Genomic DNA, 18447 nt, shown 5'->3' on the forward strand with positions numbered 1-18447 from the left:
GTGCATCACTGGCACATGGTGATGCATCATGAAGTTTGGGAGGAGTCACCAGATGGAGTTGTAGTGCACTGTTATGTTAGTCCATATTTCAAGGTACAAACGATTTCAGCCTGGGTAGAAATTCAATGTTCTTAATCTTCTTTAGGACAGGTGTGGCTAGGGGCAAGGAAGTAGCATATTTAGTTTAATTACATGTCCAGAAATGCCTGAGCTAGGAAATTCTCTCTATAAAGTCAGCAATTTCCTTTCATTCAGGAATAGTTAAAAACTCTTAATTGTTAAGCTATCTATACAAAGGCTATACCTAAGGTTTACTACTCCAAATGCTTATCAGTTGGTGAAGACTTGATGTCTGCCACAGCTCAGAGAGGGAAGCAATAATTTTCTAGATGACAATTGAACACCCTTGGGGGGCACTAAAATTAAAAATTTGCTTGTTCAAATAATGCATGAATGAAACAGCTTTGTATGATTTCTCAGTGAATGAAAAGAGATGCCATACCTGCTATGAATGGCTACAGATGTTCTGAAAAATCTGCAGACAAGATACCAGACTTTCCTGTTGTGTCTGGCACAGTTTTTTGCACTTTCCAGGGTAAGGCAATCGAGTTTTGACCCCTAGCTTCCTATTAATCAACACTTGGGCCAGTAAATGTAGTTTAATTGAAGTTCATTCATGTTTCTAAGGGAAGTTTAATGATGGAAAGATTCATGCTCCATCTCATCTCAGTGGTAGTAAGATTCATGCATGAGGATCCATCACTGAGAATGGCCTGGCCTCTGTTATCGTTAATTGAAGCATATTAAGAGATTTAGCAGAAAAAAAAATCCAAATTTGAAATGTCAAGAGACAGATCCATCCATTTTCATATTCTGTAGTTATATTATACCTTAATTACAGTTAATTACGAGATATTGTTCCTGGTGGAAGAGCAACTGACAGTTTTTGTGGATGATTAAACATAGAACAGAATTTGATGCATTCGTTGAATGTGGGATCTGTTTATTGTGACTATACAACTCTATCTAGAGTATCATTCCTACTACATAGCAAAACAAAAGAAAGTCACAGGTCAAAAATATTTCCCTTGCCCTGGGCACAGAACCAATGAGGGCTTCAATACCATTTGTGAAAGAGTAATCTTTGATTGAGTGGTATTAGCTGGACTCCTTTCCCCATACAGTATAAAATACAGAAAGTAGAGATCCGGGTTGACAGCATGAGCTCAGCTTCTGCTGGTGTTGATACGGTTTGCTCGCACCCATTGACCTATGTCTGTGTATGATGCTGAAATATGTTTTGCTGAGCTGTCTGAGATCATTGCTTATGCTTAAAACAGAAATAGCAGGATTGGTTTTATCACTGAAAAATAAGCAGTGCATGTCTTCTGCCTGAAAAGTAACCAAATTAACATTTGTGAAGTAATCTTTCTTCTCAGTTGCAAAAAAAAAAAATAAAAAAAAGTAACATAATTGGCTAGATTACTGGTACTAGAAAAAGTCTTGGTTTTCACAAACTCTATGCATGCTGGTTTTCTAAATGTTTGATTACTCTGAACTGCAACAATTGTGATAAATCATTTGCTATTTACTCTTTAGTGCAACTACATGCTTTGGGCAAAGATTTTTTTTGTTCATTATTTATTTAGTTTTAAAAGCAAAACCACTCTTTTAACACATTTTCCCATTCCCAGTGATGGATTTTATCTTTGATATGTGATCCAGTTATTTAACTACCTCTCACTACTTCTCCCATGAATTGTTTATACAGCAACTTGGCAGCATAATTTGCATATCACAGGAAAGATCCCATTACATGTTCCCAGAGGTGCAGTTGCACTAGCTTTATCACTTTCTGCCACCAATGCACACCCCAGAAGCAGAGTGTCTGGTTAATCCAGAAAGGCACTTCTTGGCTGCCAATAGTAATTAAACATTAATGGTGCAGTCGCAACATTTTCAGCCACCCAAAACTTATCTACCCACTGTCTTCGCTAAATATACCTAAAAAGATATTTATTTTTTCATACATATTTTCCTGCCATAGGAAAATCACAGAGCTTTACCTTTATTGTATTCTGTTCAGCTGTTGCAGACTTGACCTAAAATAATTAGACAAGGAACAAATGCACAAAAAAAAAAAAAGTTGGAAAGAAGGAAAACATGCTTAGAAGCAGAGTAACTCAATATACCACAGAAGAACTGGAGAAGACTAGGGGCTGGACATGGTATTTGCTCTCCAGACTCTTATTTGATGGCCGAATGGGACAACGGCTCTAACTGCAGGTTTCATGGTGATACAAAGCCCATGTTTGGGTGTATTCCAGATTATTCTTCACACATTGTATGAAACTTAAAAAAAATGACAGCAACATAACTTTCACTGAGAGGAGCACTTACTCCAAGAGCACTCTAGCAACATCAAAGCATGCAACCACTAGGGATCAGAGCACAGGAATTGAAGGGAAGCCAGAAATACACCACAGTCAAACACCAATTAATTTCCTTGCACAAAGCCCTGCTGCCTCCAGATGTTTTTCCAACAAGCAGACAAACAGTCGCATGCCTTCAAACAGAGCTGTCTGACATACATTTGGAGGGAATACACATTGTAGGTACCAAATCTTATTACCTTTGATTGTCCTTGTACAACTCCACCGTGCAGTGAAAGACTATGCACTTGAAATTTCAGAAATGCAAACTCCATTTGGGTGAAATTTGGAGTTTGAGATCTAGATCAGAATTGTTAACAAAAAGAGCCTTCTCAGAAAGTGTCTCATGCAAACATAGTAACACCCCCCAGCCGCATTGAGTGCAATAGCCAACCCAGCACCTTTCTCTCTAGCAATATGACAAACCCACCATAGAGGGCTTGAAGAGAGAGGAGGGGTTGATTCACTAAGAAAACTAATGGGCTATTTAGTCAGTAGCCTTTGAGTCACAAAGTCAACCTCAGTGAAGAGTGATTGAAACTATTATATCCCATAGCCCAAGATCACATTACATAGTGCAATAGCCAGCAGTCACAGTGACAGAGCAAAAGGCAGATTAAGTCTAAGGATAGCCTGGTGGGAAGGAAGGAAAACCAGAACTGTTCCTGCCTGTTTAAAAGTGAGCATTTAGTTTTTAAGCCTGTCAACATGATCCTTTTTGAAGGCATTATGTTTACTGACATGCTACCCTGACATTTTGGGTTAGTAAAACAAAAACAAAAAAAAAAACCCAAAACCCAAAACAAGAGGTAAGGTTATAAAATCAAATATGATGATTTCTGCATGTTAAAAGAAGTATTGCTTCCACAGAGACTTGGAAGTTCAAACAGCTGAAGCACTGTGCCAGTACATGAAAACCAAAAATGGAACTGACCTGGGTTTCACGGTTCAAGCGTGCCGTGGCAGGGATCCCGGCACTACTTCCAAATTCAAAGCTTGAATAAACACAGTTGTAGTTTCTTGAAGTGGATGCTTTTAATGTAATCTGAAAAGGGTGTGAGAAAGGGCATACTCCTGAAACGTATGTTTCTTAGGTTTAAATTCTGGAGAAGTCCAGCTCGTGACTGCTTGCTATTAAGACTGTTCAGGAGAGAGGGAGCGTCTTTGAGTTCACATACTTAACGCTCAGTGGTGTGTCTGCAGAGTGGCAGGAAATAAACAACAGTGAGGAGGGGTTAACCAGAGACCTGCTGGCTAAAATCTATATGCCTGGAAACAGAAGGGAGAGGGCTGCAAGGTCGGATACAGTTCAATTGTTTCTAACAGGGCATCGGCCACAGAGCTACCAGGCACAGAGACACCTATCACAAGCTGTACCCACTTTCTATCCCCCCCTAAACTCAAAATAGCAGTTGTGCATCACGTCATGTCAGTCTTTCTGAATTGATCTAGAATGTCCTCTCAGTTCCCAAATACAGCGTCATTAGAAACCACCTGTACAGTAAATAGAAGGAGAAGACGGAGAGATCAAATAAACCACCTATGCATGGATCGCCATCATAATATCTAAAATTCCTCAATAGTACCCCAAGATCTCTTCTCCAACTTATTTCCTAAGACAGTGGTGTGCCTTCTGAAATAATGCCACCATTCTGCCATAACTGCATCAAGGGAATATCCACACAGACGGTCAGATAAAAATAAAAATGTCTCTGAGCCTGAGTAGAAAATCCCTTTACTTGGAGCCTGTCTACCAAAATTCCCCACTGCTCCAATAGATTTCCCCTTTCTTCACAATTGACTCAGCAGACAGGAAAGGGCTTCTTGAAGCCACCAGCTGTGTATGCAAACAGAGGTATGGAGTTGGGCATGGAGCACAGCATGAGTCAGAAAATCCAGATGTGGGAAGGCTTGAGGAGGAGAGAGAGCAACTGTCCATTATGCTTGGAAATGTGCAGAGGAAGAATGAGCAAAGCTATGCTTCAGAAGAACTCATTCTGCTGCAAATGTAAAGGATGCAGCAGACATTTTCCACAAGATCCATCCCAAGAACTAACATTGGCAGAAATCAGATACGATTGAAGACATTTTGCTTTAGCTTTTTCCTAGCAGTTTTTTTTAGAGAAAGACCTGGGGTACTGTGTCACATCCCTGTCCTTCCCCCCCCCACAAAAAAAGCAACAAACTCAACTCTATAATAGAATTACTAGACATTGAGGAAACACTCAATAGCAATGGAGAAGCATAAAGTAATACTGTGGTTGCACATATTTTTTTTTGCATACAGACTAGTTACAGATGCTAACCGAGGCAATTTCATATGTCTAGATATTTACTCTATGCTTGTAAAATGAAATGGTATTTTTCATCCCATCTTGACTGGAACAGAGAATATGTTTGGATTATAAATTGTTTAGAATTACTTGTTAATACTGTTGGCTTTTCTGTATCTGCTTGTAAGAGGAGGGAGAAGATGGATAATACCTGACAGATAAAACCATAGAAGAGAAAAACAGAAAGCAAGCTTTGTTTTCAACACATTTAAACTGGTCAAATGACAAGAATCAGTTGCTTTGGAAGCAGATCTGCAGCTAAATGAAACCTTTCACCTGTCCAATATATGAAATATTTATTATCTGAGAGTGACTAGAGATTCAATAAAGCCAGACACACAATGCAGAAAGCAGACCCAAGCTCATCACCTCCATGAATTTCACAGGTCCTGTGGCAGCCAGATTAGATTTTGCCACAGAGAAAGGGAAGTGGGCTCAATTGCAGTATTGGGTGTAAAGAGAAATAAAACTAGAGGAAAGCAACTTCTTAACTTTATATTTGATTTAACCAGGTTGGTGAAGTAAAATGATGATCCTATACTGTGTTTAGTAAGGCTGGAAAACATTATGATTTCCAATTAGAGAGAAGAGACCACTCTCTCTTTAGATAATTACTTTTCCAATAAATTTTTCTTGGCCACTTGTTTCCCCATAAAAATTGTCCAGTGTTTTTGTTGTGTAGAAGTTGTTGGGTTGTTTTTTTTTTCCTTATTTTGTGGGGATTGGAATTAATTTATTATAGAGATGAAATTTGGCATAGATCCAGACACAACAATCTGAAAAACATTCATTCTGAAGTTCAATTATGGGATTCCTTGTTTATTTTATCTCAGAATTTGATCCTGCAAAATGGATGACAGCTGATGCAAAAGTGGGCATGTAATCTAGTTCACTTTATTTTTCAGTAAAAAGACTTTAGATATTTCTGTTGCTGCAGACATAATCCTGACTGTGAACAAAAAACAGAGCCATTATTTAAGAAAGTGATAATTTTGCATAGTTGCTTTCGTAAGCGAATCACACTTTGAAATAACATTTTTGCCCTTTATCACATTCATTTGTTTCTCAGAAAATCTGGATTTCCAAGGTCTTTGATGTCCTTACTATTGCTAAGCAGCTTTAACATCTGCATTCTAAGGTGCTGAAAATGTCTAATTAAGTTAAGGGGTAAAAATAAAGACAACAGTCCATTGTCATTATATTCTAAATTGTACCATAATAAAGTATAATATTTCTGCTAGGTCTGGGATGTGGGGGGGGGAGGTGTGTGCATGTGTGTGGGGGGGTGTGGGGGTGTGTGTGTGAAGTGACTGAAAAGTTGTAGAGAGTTAACACACAACACCAAAATATGATCACTACTTTCAGTTCATACCATTTCCTTATCACGCTGCACTGGGCAATTGCATGAACACTTTAGCAGTAAATATTGGATCAGTTAACATCATTTCAAGTCAGAATTTCAGGCTCTTGGGTGCTGCACAGGACTCATACTGCCCTAACAATTAAGATGGAAGTGAGTTATGAACAAGATGGGGAGGGGAGGAAGAAGAGCACAAGGAAAGAGGCAATATGGTATCTGAATGGTGCCATTGCACAAAGTGTGCCCCCACAAAATTGATGCCCAGACTGCTGGATTACTGGTTTCACAGTGGCATGTAACAATTATCTCCAGCCTCTTTCACAACACCATAGACCTTAAAATATTAACAAGTCCTCTGTTTCAGTTATGCTACTCTGGCACTAATCCCGTGCCCTTAAGAGAGTGCACCTCTGATCCCAGGCAGGAGCATTTTCCCATACCTAACATATAATATTTAGTTATGCACTCACACTTTTCCTAGACTCAGCCTTCATTTTCATTGCTTCTGTGCAAATTAGTTCCTCCTGTAACATCTGTTACAGTACCTTTGCCCTCTAACAGAGCACTGTGTTTATGCTTTACCAAGTATGCCAGAAAGAGGTTGCTAGGTTCCAAGTTCCCCAAAAAGCACAGAACGTGCCTTCTTTCTTGCCTTTCCATATGCCTGGAATACCCCTTTCTTTCCCACCATGGTACATCAAGTACCTTCCCTTTCTTTCAGAAAACTGAGAATCCATCTGTTCGTCAAAGTGCTCCATCTGCAACAACAGCAAGTCCAGTGATGTGCTGCCAATATTTCAACAAAGGGCTCCTCTAAACCCATTCCCCTAAGTCAGTAACACAGCCCACATCCCCAGGGTGAGGATGCTTGCAGACAGGAGGTGTGTGCAGGCTCTATTCATTTGGTTTTCCCATTTCAACAAAATGCTTTCCCACACCCAAGGAAAAAAGCAGCATCATTTGGTAAATGCATTTCTTTTACATGCCTCCTACCAGAAGTGTTAATACTTGGGTCCTAGGAAAAAACAAAACAAAACAACAAACAAACAAACAATACAAACAAAAAACCAAACCAAACCCCAAACCAAAAAAAAATAAAACAAAGAAAACCAAACATCACCCCCCCCACTTTGTTGCAAGAGTTGCAGAGTGTGCACAACAAAATACAAGGGATAAAGATGGTAGGGAGGAATCTGAATCCCTTCAAGGGACTTCTCAGGACCATATCTGTGTCAAGCAAATTAGTGAAAGGGTCTCAGTTACAAAGAAGGAAATTGTGCCAAATTTTCCTTTCAACATGAACTAGTGAAGGCCTGAGCTTCACAAACATGACTAGTAAGCCTGAGGAAAAGGGTGAGGGAAGAGGGCCCAACAGTTAAGGCAGGCAGTTTTTCAGAAGGCAAGTGTACAACACTTTTGCCATTCATACTTCTGTATTATGTCTGAATCCATATCATACAGTTTATAAATACATATATGCATATATATGTATAAACATATGTGAATTAGACAGTTGCTTTTACAAACTTGGGCTGCTGTCTTTTCTTCATAAACCATCCTATCTCAGGCATTTTAAAAGTCCAGGCTTAATAATTTTCCCTATGTGATTATACAGGAGTTGATGCAGGCTAGGATGCTCCAACTGCATGTACTTTTGATCATTCAGCTTTTCTGTTGCTGTTTATCAGCTGCACAGTGTTAGATTCATAACAGTTGTAATCACATATAAATGGTCAGCTGTTAAATTACATTAAACTCCTAGAGTTTTCAAAGGTGACAGTGACAGTATAATATATTATTTCCTATTTTTTAAATCAACAATTTCTCAAATCATTTGAGGCTCTTAAAAAATGAACTCTCTTCTTCATTGGAACACATGATCTATACCACTTCAACTCTCTTATCTTGATGCACTTTTTAAATAAGGAAAATTAAACCAAACCAAATCAAAAAACAACAAAAACCTCAGACTCAACAACTCAGTGTTGAGTTCAGCAGATGACTTATGTTGATTTTTAAGAATAAAGAATACAGGATTAGCAGGAGTGGTTGCCATTACATAGTTTAGTTCAATAGCAATAAACTATAATACATGTGCAAATTATAACACTAAATAATCTCTATTTATATGCCAGAAAGCCATAATAAATATGTTCTGGTTTTGTCTACTTTGGCTGCCACATAAATGGCAACGTGTCAAGACTCTTACCTAAAAATGCAGGCAGCGCTAATGTGTCTGTCTCATAACGAGTTCTTCCAGAGAGAAATCTCGATCCTTATCTAGCAAAGTACAACAGCACATTTTGGAGATCACCCATCTATAGCAAAACTCTTTGGAACATATTTATGTTTAAAGCATTTGTTAAACAAGAAGAGATTAAGCATGTGCTCAGTAGGTCTGTTGAACTGCAGTCATTTTAGGCTTCCACAAAGCAATCTGCAATGCTCACAGCTGTCCTTGCACAGCCACCCTGCTGGCTCCAGCACCCCGGGTCCTCTACAAAATAGGTTTAAAGAACATGCCATATGAAAATAACAAAAGACAAGTACAGCCCAAACCAAAGCATCACTGGGAACTTTCCTTCCGAGCCAGGAAAGACAAAAGCCTTTGAAACAGAGGGCTGATACAGCCCAGGAGGACTGGAGCACTGCTGGCACAAGGCACAGACATATACAACCCCAGAAATCCTACCAGCTATACTGGTAAGGCATGATGGCATGGGTGAAACATAAGGATCATTATCTCTTTTTTTTTCAGACACTAAAATCAAGCACAGACAAAAACCCCAAAAGTCACCCGCTAAAGACATGCTAAAGCAAAGTTATGACAGGAATTTTAAATTAATCCAGATCTGCTGAATTTTAGCCTGATTCTCCAACCATCAGACCAGCATCCCTCCTGGCTTTGAAATAAGCATTCAAATCATAATTAAAGCAATTTATATGTTCATTGTGTTAGCAAGGCAAGGAAGCAAAAATGCTTTGCAAAGAATTTTCCAAGTCACTTGTCACAATGGAGATGAGCTGAACCAGCAAAGGTGAGGTAGGGAGTTCAACACTCACAAGAGCATTTTCCTGTTCCAAAGAGGTGTAAGTTAACTGCTCTCTCATTTTTCCTCTATTTTCTTCAAATATCTTAAAATCCCTATAATGCATCCAGCCCAATTTCACTTAGTTTTGATCTTGGCAAAGTATGTTAGCAGTTTTCTCCCTAATTTGTGCTCCCAAAGTGATTGCATGGCACAGAAAGCCAGTTTGTTTTCCCATAGTGAGTTCTTTGTAATCTGTTCTGCTCTCATCTGGTTAAAAGTATATGAACAAGAATACAACATCCCATACAAAAAACTCACTTTTTCGTTTGAAAAGAAAAGCTCCTTCCCTCACTGATATATGAGTGAGTAGGAACACAAAGCCATCAGTCTTAACTTGAAAACAGAGGGGTTATGTTGGGCCATAAGTGGTCCAGTAAGTTGGTGAGTAGGATAGTTGATACCATCCCATGACTTTGAAACTTTCTGTATTTTAGTCCTGCGAAGAGATATCCATCACACAAGCTACATGAAACTACATGAGAGAAACTAGTTGAGTTGTGTTTCCTGTAGTATTCAGACTTCATCCCTCCTCTTCTGTGTCTGCTGCTGTGCCACTTGTTGGCCTCAGTGCCCCTTGTGTCCACTAATCCCCTTACGCTTCCTCTCTCCATGGATGCCACAGCCTTCTGCAGGGATGAAACTTGGTGACCTAGTCATGAGTTTCTACTGGGCTACCACTGCACTATCTTCCTTTGCAAACGCTGCTTGGAAAGAGGAGGGAAAATGCCATCAAAATGCATAAGTGGAATTATCTTGTACTAAAATTCTGTGGTGATCATGCTAGTCTGATCATTTAAGCTGATCACAAGCCTGCAAACTGAGAGCATAAGTGTTGCTGATCAGAGCAAGTCAGTGATACAAGAAATACTCCAGTGTGAGCTCTGACAACTAAAGAGTGTCAAACTTCTTCTCTGTTACTTTCCTCTCTGAGAAAAGAACTATTTCCCAGAGGATGTATTTGTTTCCAAAAGCACACATTAGTACTGAAGCTGGACACCAACACTGCATGCAATTAAAATGTCGGCTGTAGCACAATTTCATCTCCAACACACACCTGAAGGACCCATCCTCCTCATTTTTGTTCAACAGTCCTTACATATCCCAGCACTCCAATGCAGTATCTGTCAGTCAAGCCTATATAAACTGTCTCCTAATAAATACAGGCGTGTGTGTGCACACATGGATGTAACCAGCAAGCCAACTAACCAGCAAGCTAACACTGTATACTTAATCTCCATCTTGCTCAGTATCCTATTTTAAATTATCTTTCTTGAAGTATTTTCTTCACATTCCCTCAAAGTTTTTTATTGCTTAGACTCTGTGTACAGCTGCTTCTTCATGAGGCAATTTTGTTGCTCAGTTAACTATCACATTAATCAGGTGAATGTGTCTCCTTAGTATATCTAACAATTGCTCATTAAATCAGTTCTCTACTACTGTTGAAAAATAATTAAAACCCTGTTTCCAATAAACAAGCTATAAAGGCATTAAGGGCAAAATAGTGTGCAGGAAATGTATTGGAAACACAGGGACAGAAAATTCTGACCAGGCATAGGCTGGGCAGATTTAGCTGAATACCACAGTAATTGCTCATAGCGTCAGGCTGATAGTAAAAAGAAAGTTATAAATATTCACTTCAAATTAACAATAAATGTATTGTGGCTGAACACAAGCTCCTTTTATGTTTGCTTCCTACAAATAGTCATGCAAAGCAAATTCAAAGCTTGTACACTCCATGATTTGCTTCCAGAATAGGAGATATAATTGATATGGGATTTACACAGCTTGACGAAGCAAGGGAAGCCAGGCTCCCAAAATCTTTTGGATCCAGCACACAAAGTTAATTAAGCAAATGGTAAAGGAACTGCAACGGTTCCCTGCACCTTCTTCATCTAGCATCATGCACAAAGATATCTAATTACAGTTGTCAGCAAGTGAGGTGATGAGAGAAATCTGCCATCAGGTAACTCAAATAAATATAAACTAGAGATAATAATACTTCCATTGAAAGAACAAGAGACTGAATTTGTTGAATAAGTGATTCTCTTTGCTTTAAATGCTATGTACAAAGTGAAATGACACAGTGAAATCTCAGTGACCAGATAAAATATGTCATTTTCTCCCCACCCAGTGAACCATGCAGCACTGAACGGATGAGTCACCTTCCCCCACCTGCATTAAAGAAGAACAACTGGAAAAGATTTAAAATGCAGTTTGTAAACTGAACAATTTTAAATCAGCTCCAAATCAATCACCCCATCTCCAAGTCAGTCACTGATGGCAGTAGCAACTTAGCAATAATGAGCATTTATATTTTGCAATTCTTATATATGTGTTTAGTTAGGATTGTGGTGGTTAATATACTGTTCAACTTAATTAAATACTGTTAAAATTGTACTTTAAACTTCATCTCATATCTTGCCGGCACAATTACAGTCTGTAAGGCTCCATTTTATATGAATCACTAATTTGCTCTCCGGCAGTGCAATTTCTCGTTATGAAGCATTCATCTCTAAGAAGTCAAGGTGTGCTGAGTGCTTCTAACGCTACAGCAGCCACTTGTTGTGGTGAAACCATGGCTCCAGAATAAAGAATCAGTAGTTGTCTTCCTCCTGAAAGCCAAAACGGAGATACGTGATATCCTGAAAGATACCCCAGAAGGAATCCCATGGCATGTGACAGAAATCATATAAATATATTATATACATATAGTCTTGAAAGAGTGCTCCTAAACTATGAGTGTGCAAAGGAGGTGTGTGCTGAGGACACCCTTCCATCCTGCAATGCAGCCAGTGAACAAGCAGTGGAACCAGTTTAACTATACAGAAAAGCAATGACCAGACAACAGGGAGAGGATAATCAATGCCACAGAATTAGCAAATAGAAAAAAGGGGAAAAAACACACTCACTATAGCTGAACTTTCCCCCTCCTCTAGAAAGCAGATAATTCTTGAAAAATAACAGAAAGAAAAGGGAATGGAGGACAGCCTGACAAGGAAGCCATAGAGAGAAGTGAGATATTTATCTTGATTTTGTATGTGAGTACTCTTCACACATTACTGCAAGATTTAGCTCTGCGTTACGAGCTTACTTGACACTTACTCAACAGTAATTTCCCAGCCACACTGTGTATTAAATTAGACAGTGTTTTCCTAGGTATTGTTTTATGTCTGCACTTCACATGTAAAGATTCTCTCTGCTGACTTTCAGATAATCCCAGCCCCTGTGGAAGGTATATATATATAAGCATTACTTAAACACACCCATAGCATATGCTTATATGTAAGCAAAAGCACGCATCAGTGCATTTCTTCTGAAGTTTGCTGTTCATTAATATAGGGGGAAAAAGCCTTTCAAAGGGGATCTAAATCCACTGCTTTTGGAAATCAATAATCTCCTAAGGAATAAGTGTTAATCATCATCTACCTTCACCTGCAATATCGTGCGAATATTGTAATTCTGTGCAATGGTTATTTAGAGATTAAAGCACAGAGATACTTAGGGTATTAGACATTTCTAAATAAAATAATTAATTTTGCCTATTTTTGTTCAACAAGTCAGTAGAGGAAAAACATACAGTTCTTGCATGAGAATAACCTGTCTGTAAAAAAGTCAATGTTTTTGTCATGAAAATGCTTCAGAAAGGTTTCATGGAAGAAGACAAATTGCTTGAGTCTCTCCAAAATTACAATCTTGGCTGCTTACAGTTAAACTATACAACACATTTTTTTTTGTGAAACTAAAGCTTTATTCCTCAAAATCTTTATTCAGAAGCCAAGAAAGCCAGTGTTCAGAAAGTAAGAGTGAAACTTAACTGATCTAGTCACAATTATTTCATTGTCTTTTATAAGCTTAGAATGATATCTGTATATGGTACTGATAAACAGCCCTTGCTGTTTAAGTAATTAAGACTGATGAAATCCATTTGGCCTTTATTGTACATGTTTCTTTGAAGAAACATCAGTTTTCGTAGATTTTTTTCCTTCTCCCCAGGAAGGCAGAACTCTGCTAGACCTGTCCCAAATGAAAAGGAAAAAAAAATCACTAGTTATAAACCCAAATGTTTCAATAATAACCATGAGATGATGTGGTAGTCAGAAAAAACCACATATAGTGTTTGTCTTAAATTATTCTGGTTCAGTGCTAGTTTCTGCTCTGTTTTTCAGAGAAAGGCAGAAACATTTATTCAGATGACACTAGCTTTAGAAAAAAATGTAGACTTCCTTTGCAGTTTAAAGTTTTTGACCCTCATTCACTTCCCAGGTTGTTTTGTATCTAAAACATTTTTGCTCTATTTCCAGGCTTTTATTATAAAACAGATGTACTGAAGTCCATGGAGATGGTTTTGGCTGGGATAGAGTTAATTTTCTTCACAGTAGCTGGTATGAGTCTATGTTGTGAATTTGTGCTGAGAACAGTGTTGATAACAGAGATGTTTTCATTACTGCTGAGCAGTGCTGACAGACTCAGGGCCTTTTCTGTCTCTCACCCCACCCCACCAGTGAGTGCACTGGGGGTGCACAAGGAATTGGGAGAGGACACAGTCGGGATAGCTGACCCCAACTGACCAAAGGGATATTCCATACCATATGGCATCATGCTCAGCATACAAAGCTGGGGGAAGAAGGAGAAAGAGGAAGGACGTTTGGAGTGATGGTATTGGTCTTCCCAAGCTGCCATTACACGTGCCAGAGCCCTGCTTTCCTGGGGATGGCTGAACACCTGCCTATCCATGGGAAGGGGTGAATGAATTCCGTGTTTTGATTTTGTGCATGGCTTTTGCTTTATCTATTAAAGTTCCTTTGTCCCAGCACAGGATTTTCTCTCTTCAACCCTTTGGATTCTCTCCCTCATCCCACTGGGAGAGGGAACGAGTGATTGGATCCATGGGACTTAGCTTCCGGACACTTAAAACACAACAGCCGTATAAAACCTGGCATTTCTATTGTATGGGTACATATTCCATACACATATTCCACCCTTTGCTGTAATATACTATAAAACATATTGTGTGTTAATCATTCTCCCATTCTGTAAGAAATTCTGACATACAAAGTTTGTTTAACCACTCCAAATCAAGCCAAATTTATTGACTATAATATTAAACATTTTATTAAACTGAAAAGATAATTTCAGTTCATAATATATTTCATGATGAATTTTTTAGAAGTTTATAAATTCTCTACCAAAAGTTAAAAAAAATATTTGAAGTAGAAATGTATAACTTCTTAACTTGCAAACGCACACCTGGGATATTTCATTGGAAAACTGTTTAAAACATTGTTATATTTCCAACAGCATCAGTTTCAATTCTCAGTTTTTGAGAAGAGTTTTTAAAAGTCTTGACTTTAATAACTTGCCAAATAAAATCTTCTGGGGAAAAGTATTGCAAAAACACACTGTTTGAAAGACATACTTTCCTAAGATGTAGACTATTAGAACAAGCAAGAAGAGATGCTTATAATTTATATGGAAAAGCAGATCTATCTGTGGCAATAATTACATTTATTAGACTTGAGCTTATTTTGAGCATGAACGCAGGAATGTTTTAATATTCCAAACAACCACAGAATACTTTTATTTGCTTTGTTCATTAAAAAGAAAAGAGAGGAAAACACTGCAAATAAATCTTATTCATGGATACAGATATCTCAGCTCATAAAAGCAGTGAGCTCCCAGCACATGTTTTCTACTGGGTATTATAAAGCAAATGTATAAAATGCATGGTTCCATAGAAAAGTATATGACTTTGCAGTTCACTGAATCCTTTCTTTAGCAACATTTCCATTTCTCATTTGTGTAAGTAAATGAGAGCAAACCCAGTAGATTCTGAAAACAGACAGAATATTTCCCCTTTATTTAAGAGTTAGATGAAAACAGTAAACTACATAAAAAGAATAGAATTTATAGAAGCACAGAACAACACAGGCTGGGGAAGCATCTTCGGCAGTTATTTGGTCGAATCCCTTGCTCTGTGGCCAACTCAGATCTGGTTGCTCAAGACAATCAGGTTTGAATACCTCCAGGAATGGAAAGTTCACAGCCTCTTTGTGCAACCTGTTCTAATGCCTGACTACATTACTGTGATTTTTTTTTTTTTATTTTTTCTAATATCCAGCTGGGATTTCCCATATTGCAACTTGTGTCCATTCCCTCTCCTATCGCTCTTCCCTTACAAGATGCATCTGGTTATATCTTCCTTGTTTCCCCATTAAACAACTGAAGATAACATTTAGATCCTGAAGATGGCATTTAGATCTTCCCTCAAAATTCTTTTCCACAAAAATCTCCTATGACAAAGGTATGGCAAAAGCATGTCTGTGCAAAAGACATAATTCCACTAAGATGCATAAGATAACAACTGAAGATAACAGACAAGGCCAAAGAGACTCAGTTGTCTCAGTTTCATCTTGTGTATCATATGCTCTATCAAACACTCAAGAAATTTCTAAAGTGTTTATTACAAAGACAAAACATATAGGTGATGTCCAAACAGTAGCCAAACCAGCTAACAGATTATAATCTATTTCGAAGAACTTTTGATCATATAGTTGTTTTACATATGCACTTGAATGAACAGTAAGAAAGGCAGGAGAAGGGAAAAGATTGAGTATATCACAGAGCTGTTTAGTTTAGATATCTCTGCTTTCAGATTAAAGATTTTTTCATAATTGGAATTTAAGGATCTCAGTCCTTATTATATCAGAGGTTATACACTGATGGCTTCAGAAACACATATCTGAATGTCCTGGTACATAATTTGGTTTAAGATGAAATGGTACATTACATATATCTGTTCTACAGCAGGAGTGGAAATCTTTAGATTTAATTTGCTAAGTATTTTGTTCTTTCCTGGTTAGTGCGCCCAGTGATCAAAGTACGGTGTGTACAAATAGCTGGTAAGTGGGAGAGAGCATATTGCCATATTGCTGGCAAAGCACTGATCATTGGATTCTTATTGAAGTTCTAATGTTTAGATATGTCTTAACTTTCAGCTTGCAACACTGGAATTCACCTATCACTCTGTGTACCTTTATTCTTTGGAAATTTCATTATATCCCTTGAGACTATAAGGAAAAAGAAGCTGTTTATACACACATCAGATCCAGAAATTGATTCACTTTCCAAACAGAAACATGAACTAATAGGACAGTGAAATTGTGAATCACATATTCTGTGGCTTTAAGGCAAGCTGATAAAGTCATAAAATGAAGCTCCCCAGAGACACTGAAACTCAGCAGAGCATATTAGAGCATATTTTCTAAGTAATTTGTTATTTTTTGTCCAATGCAATACACATTTTGAGTCGAACTCAGAATAATGCGATTACTTCTCTCATCATCACGTAGTGATTTGACTGCATTTTAAAACTTCAGCTACCAAATAGAGAATTTGCAGGTATTTTTTAAAAAACAACACAAAGCTTTCCACTACTAAGCAAACTCCACGTTTCACTGTTCCCATTCCTATCAAGCAAGAATTGCATTCACTGGTTATTAGACATAAAATGGCTCTAAGTCATTAGTATTTCACTTTTTCAAAGATCTTATTTTTTCCCCAGTGTTTTGAGGGCAGTCATCCAGCAATATTTGCTGCGTGACAGACATCTGCAAGAAATGCGAACACATACAAAATTCCAGCTTTCAGACAACTCAAGCTAAATTACTAACTTGAAGTTTCAATATAAGCTTGCTGCTGTATGCAGCAAAGACACAGCACAAATAAAGGCAATCCTCTGTCCTAGAAATCACAGTAGACACTACTAAAACAAGCTACTCTTGAAAGAGGAAGTTCTCTTCTGCTGATTTCTCTATTTCTTTTACTAACTATTCCTTGAGTTTGCTGCACCTTCTGCAATAGTGTGATAGAACGAAAATTTGACTAATAAAAGCATCTGAAGGTCTCCTGGAAAAAGGAGGAGATTCTTCTGTTATTTTGATACATTTAGATCAATGAGGGATAAAAAATGGATTTAGTGGAAATAGAGGGTCTGACACTTGAGGCATGGAAATGACAACAGAAATGGTGCATTGTGCTCTATAATACTCTCTCGCAACTATATGGATGAGCAGATCTCATAAATATCCAGATGAAAAGGGAGATAACACCTTGAAAGTAAGGACAAAAAATCTTCATGTGATTTCTCAGGAAGAGAGCTTCCAGTCAAAGAAGGTCACAGAAGGCTGAGAACTGTATTGACAGTACTGGCATCTTTGGTTGGCTTGAAACGAAAGACATATTCTTAGCCCTCTTAAAGCTCTTAAGACCTTTCTTAGTTAAGGCCCCATGAACTTAATATTATTTTGAAACAACTGGCTTTATGGTGAAGGTGACCTGGGAACTGGCCTGTAGCAGACTCTCTGTCCTTTGTGTAGACAGAAATTCCAAGTTGACACACTGAGAACACACAAGGCAAGACAGGGAAGTGGATATAATCAGAAAGTTTACTTACCAGAGACATGGCACTGGATGACATAAGAAAAACCAAACAAGAAGAAACAAGTTTGAGAGTTAAAACTGCAAAGGTAGAGCAGATGCTCCCCAAATAATTTAGGTCACCCATGCTGACAGTACGGATGGAGCATCCCATGTCTTGGGGGACTTCAGCTGAAAGACGGATTATGAGGAGGGGAAATCCCAAATGAGGTGTAAGAATGATGAGAGAAGGAGGACACAACCACAACAGCAAAGGGAGGAGAAAAGGTCAATAAGACTGGAGCAAAATTAAAGTGAGGTGCTTCTGAATATTCTAACTGTTATTATATAAATTACATACCATATCTACCACTTAGAGAGCTGTTTAAAGACGAATTACTTTATTGAAATCAATATAAAACTGTCAAGGTGCTCCACAAACACAAGCTTGGGTAATGTACCTGCCCTGCAACATTTACCATCAATCTGAGCTTAGTAAATCTCATCCATTCAGCCATAAATAACTGCTCAAACCTCTGCCAGATTGTCACTATTTTGAAATTTCAGCTATATTTACACACCCACAGTTAGCAGCTGACAAGTCATATATGAGGGAAATTGCCTCTCTCTAAAAAAGAGCTGCTGTCAGAGCTGCTTTGTTCCACATGGAAATAATTCAAAGGAGTTGTCATGAAAGAGCAGCTATATCCAGAATAGTTACCACAACAGGCATTTTTACTCAACACCTATTGCAGTATTTTTGCACTACTTTTGTTCAATTGTTCAATACTGAGTTAAGTACCAAAGACAAGTTT

General features: G+C 38.1%; 1 protein-coding gene across 8 annotated transcripts in view; it reads right to left on the bottom strand.

Moving 5' to 3' along the window:
- Positions 1-18447, bottom strand: part of ENOX1 (ecto-NOX disulfide-thiol exchanger 1) — a 375855-nt gene that overhangs the window by 148768 nt on the left and 208640 nt on the right. Inside the window, exon 1 of one of the 8 annotated variants that reach the window (XM_027674316.1) lies at positions 3367-3552. The exons of the other annotated variants lie outside the window; for them this stretch is intronic. The gene's annotated coding sequence lies outside the window, so the exon portion shown is untranslated. Of the gene's footprint in view, positions 1-3366; positions 3553-18447 lie in introns of those variants that run through there. 8 annotated transcript variants of the gene reach the window in all.

The sequence above is a fragment of the Neopelma chrysocephalum genome, unplaced genomic scaffold (assembly GCF_003984885.1).
Source record: "Neopelma chrysocephalum unplaced genomic scaffold, ASM398488v2 Primary Assembly neopelma1_25, whole genome shotgun sequence".
Lineage (NCBI taxonomy): Eukaryota > Metazoa > Chordata > Aves > Passeriformes > Pipridae > Neopelma > Neopelma chrysocephalum.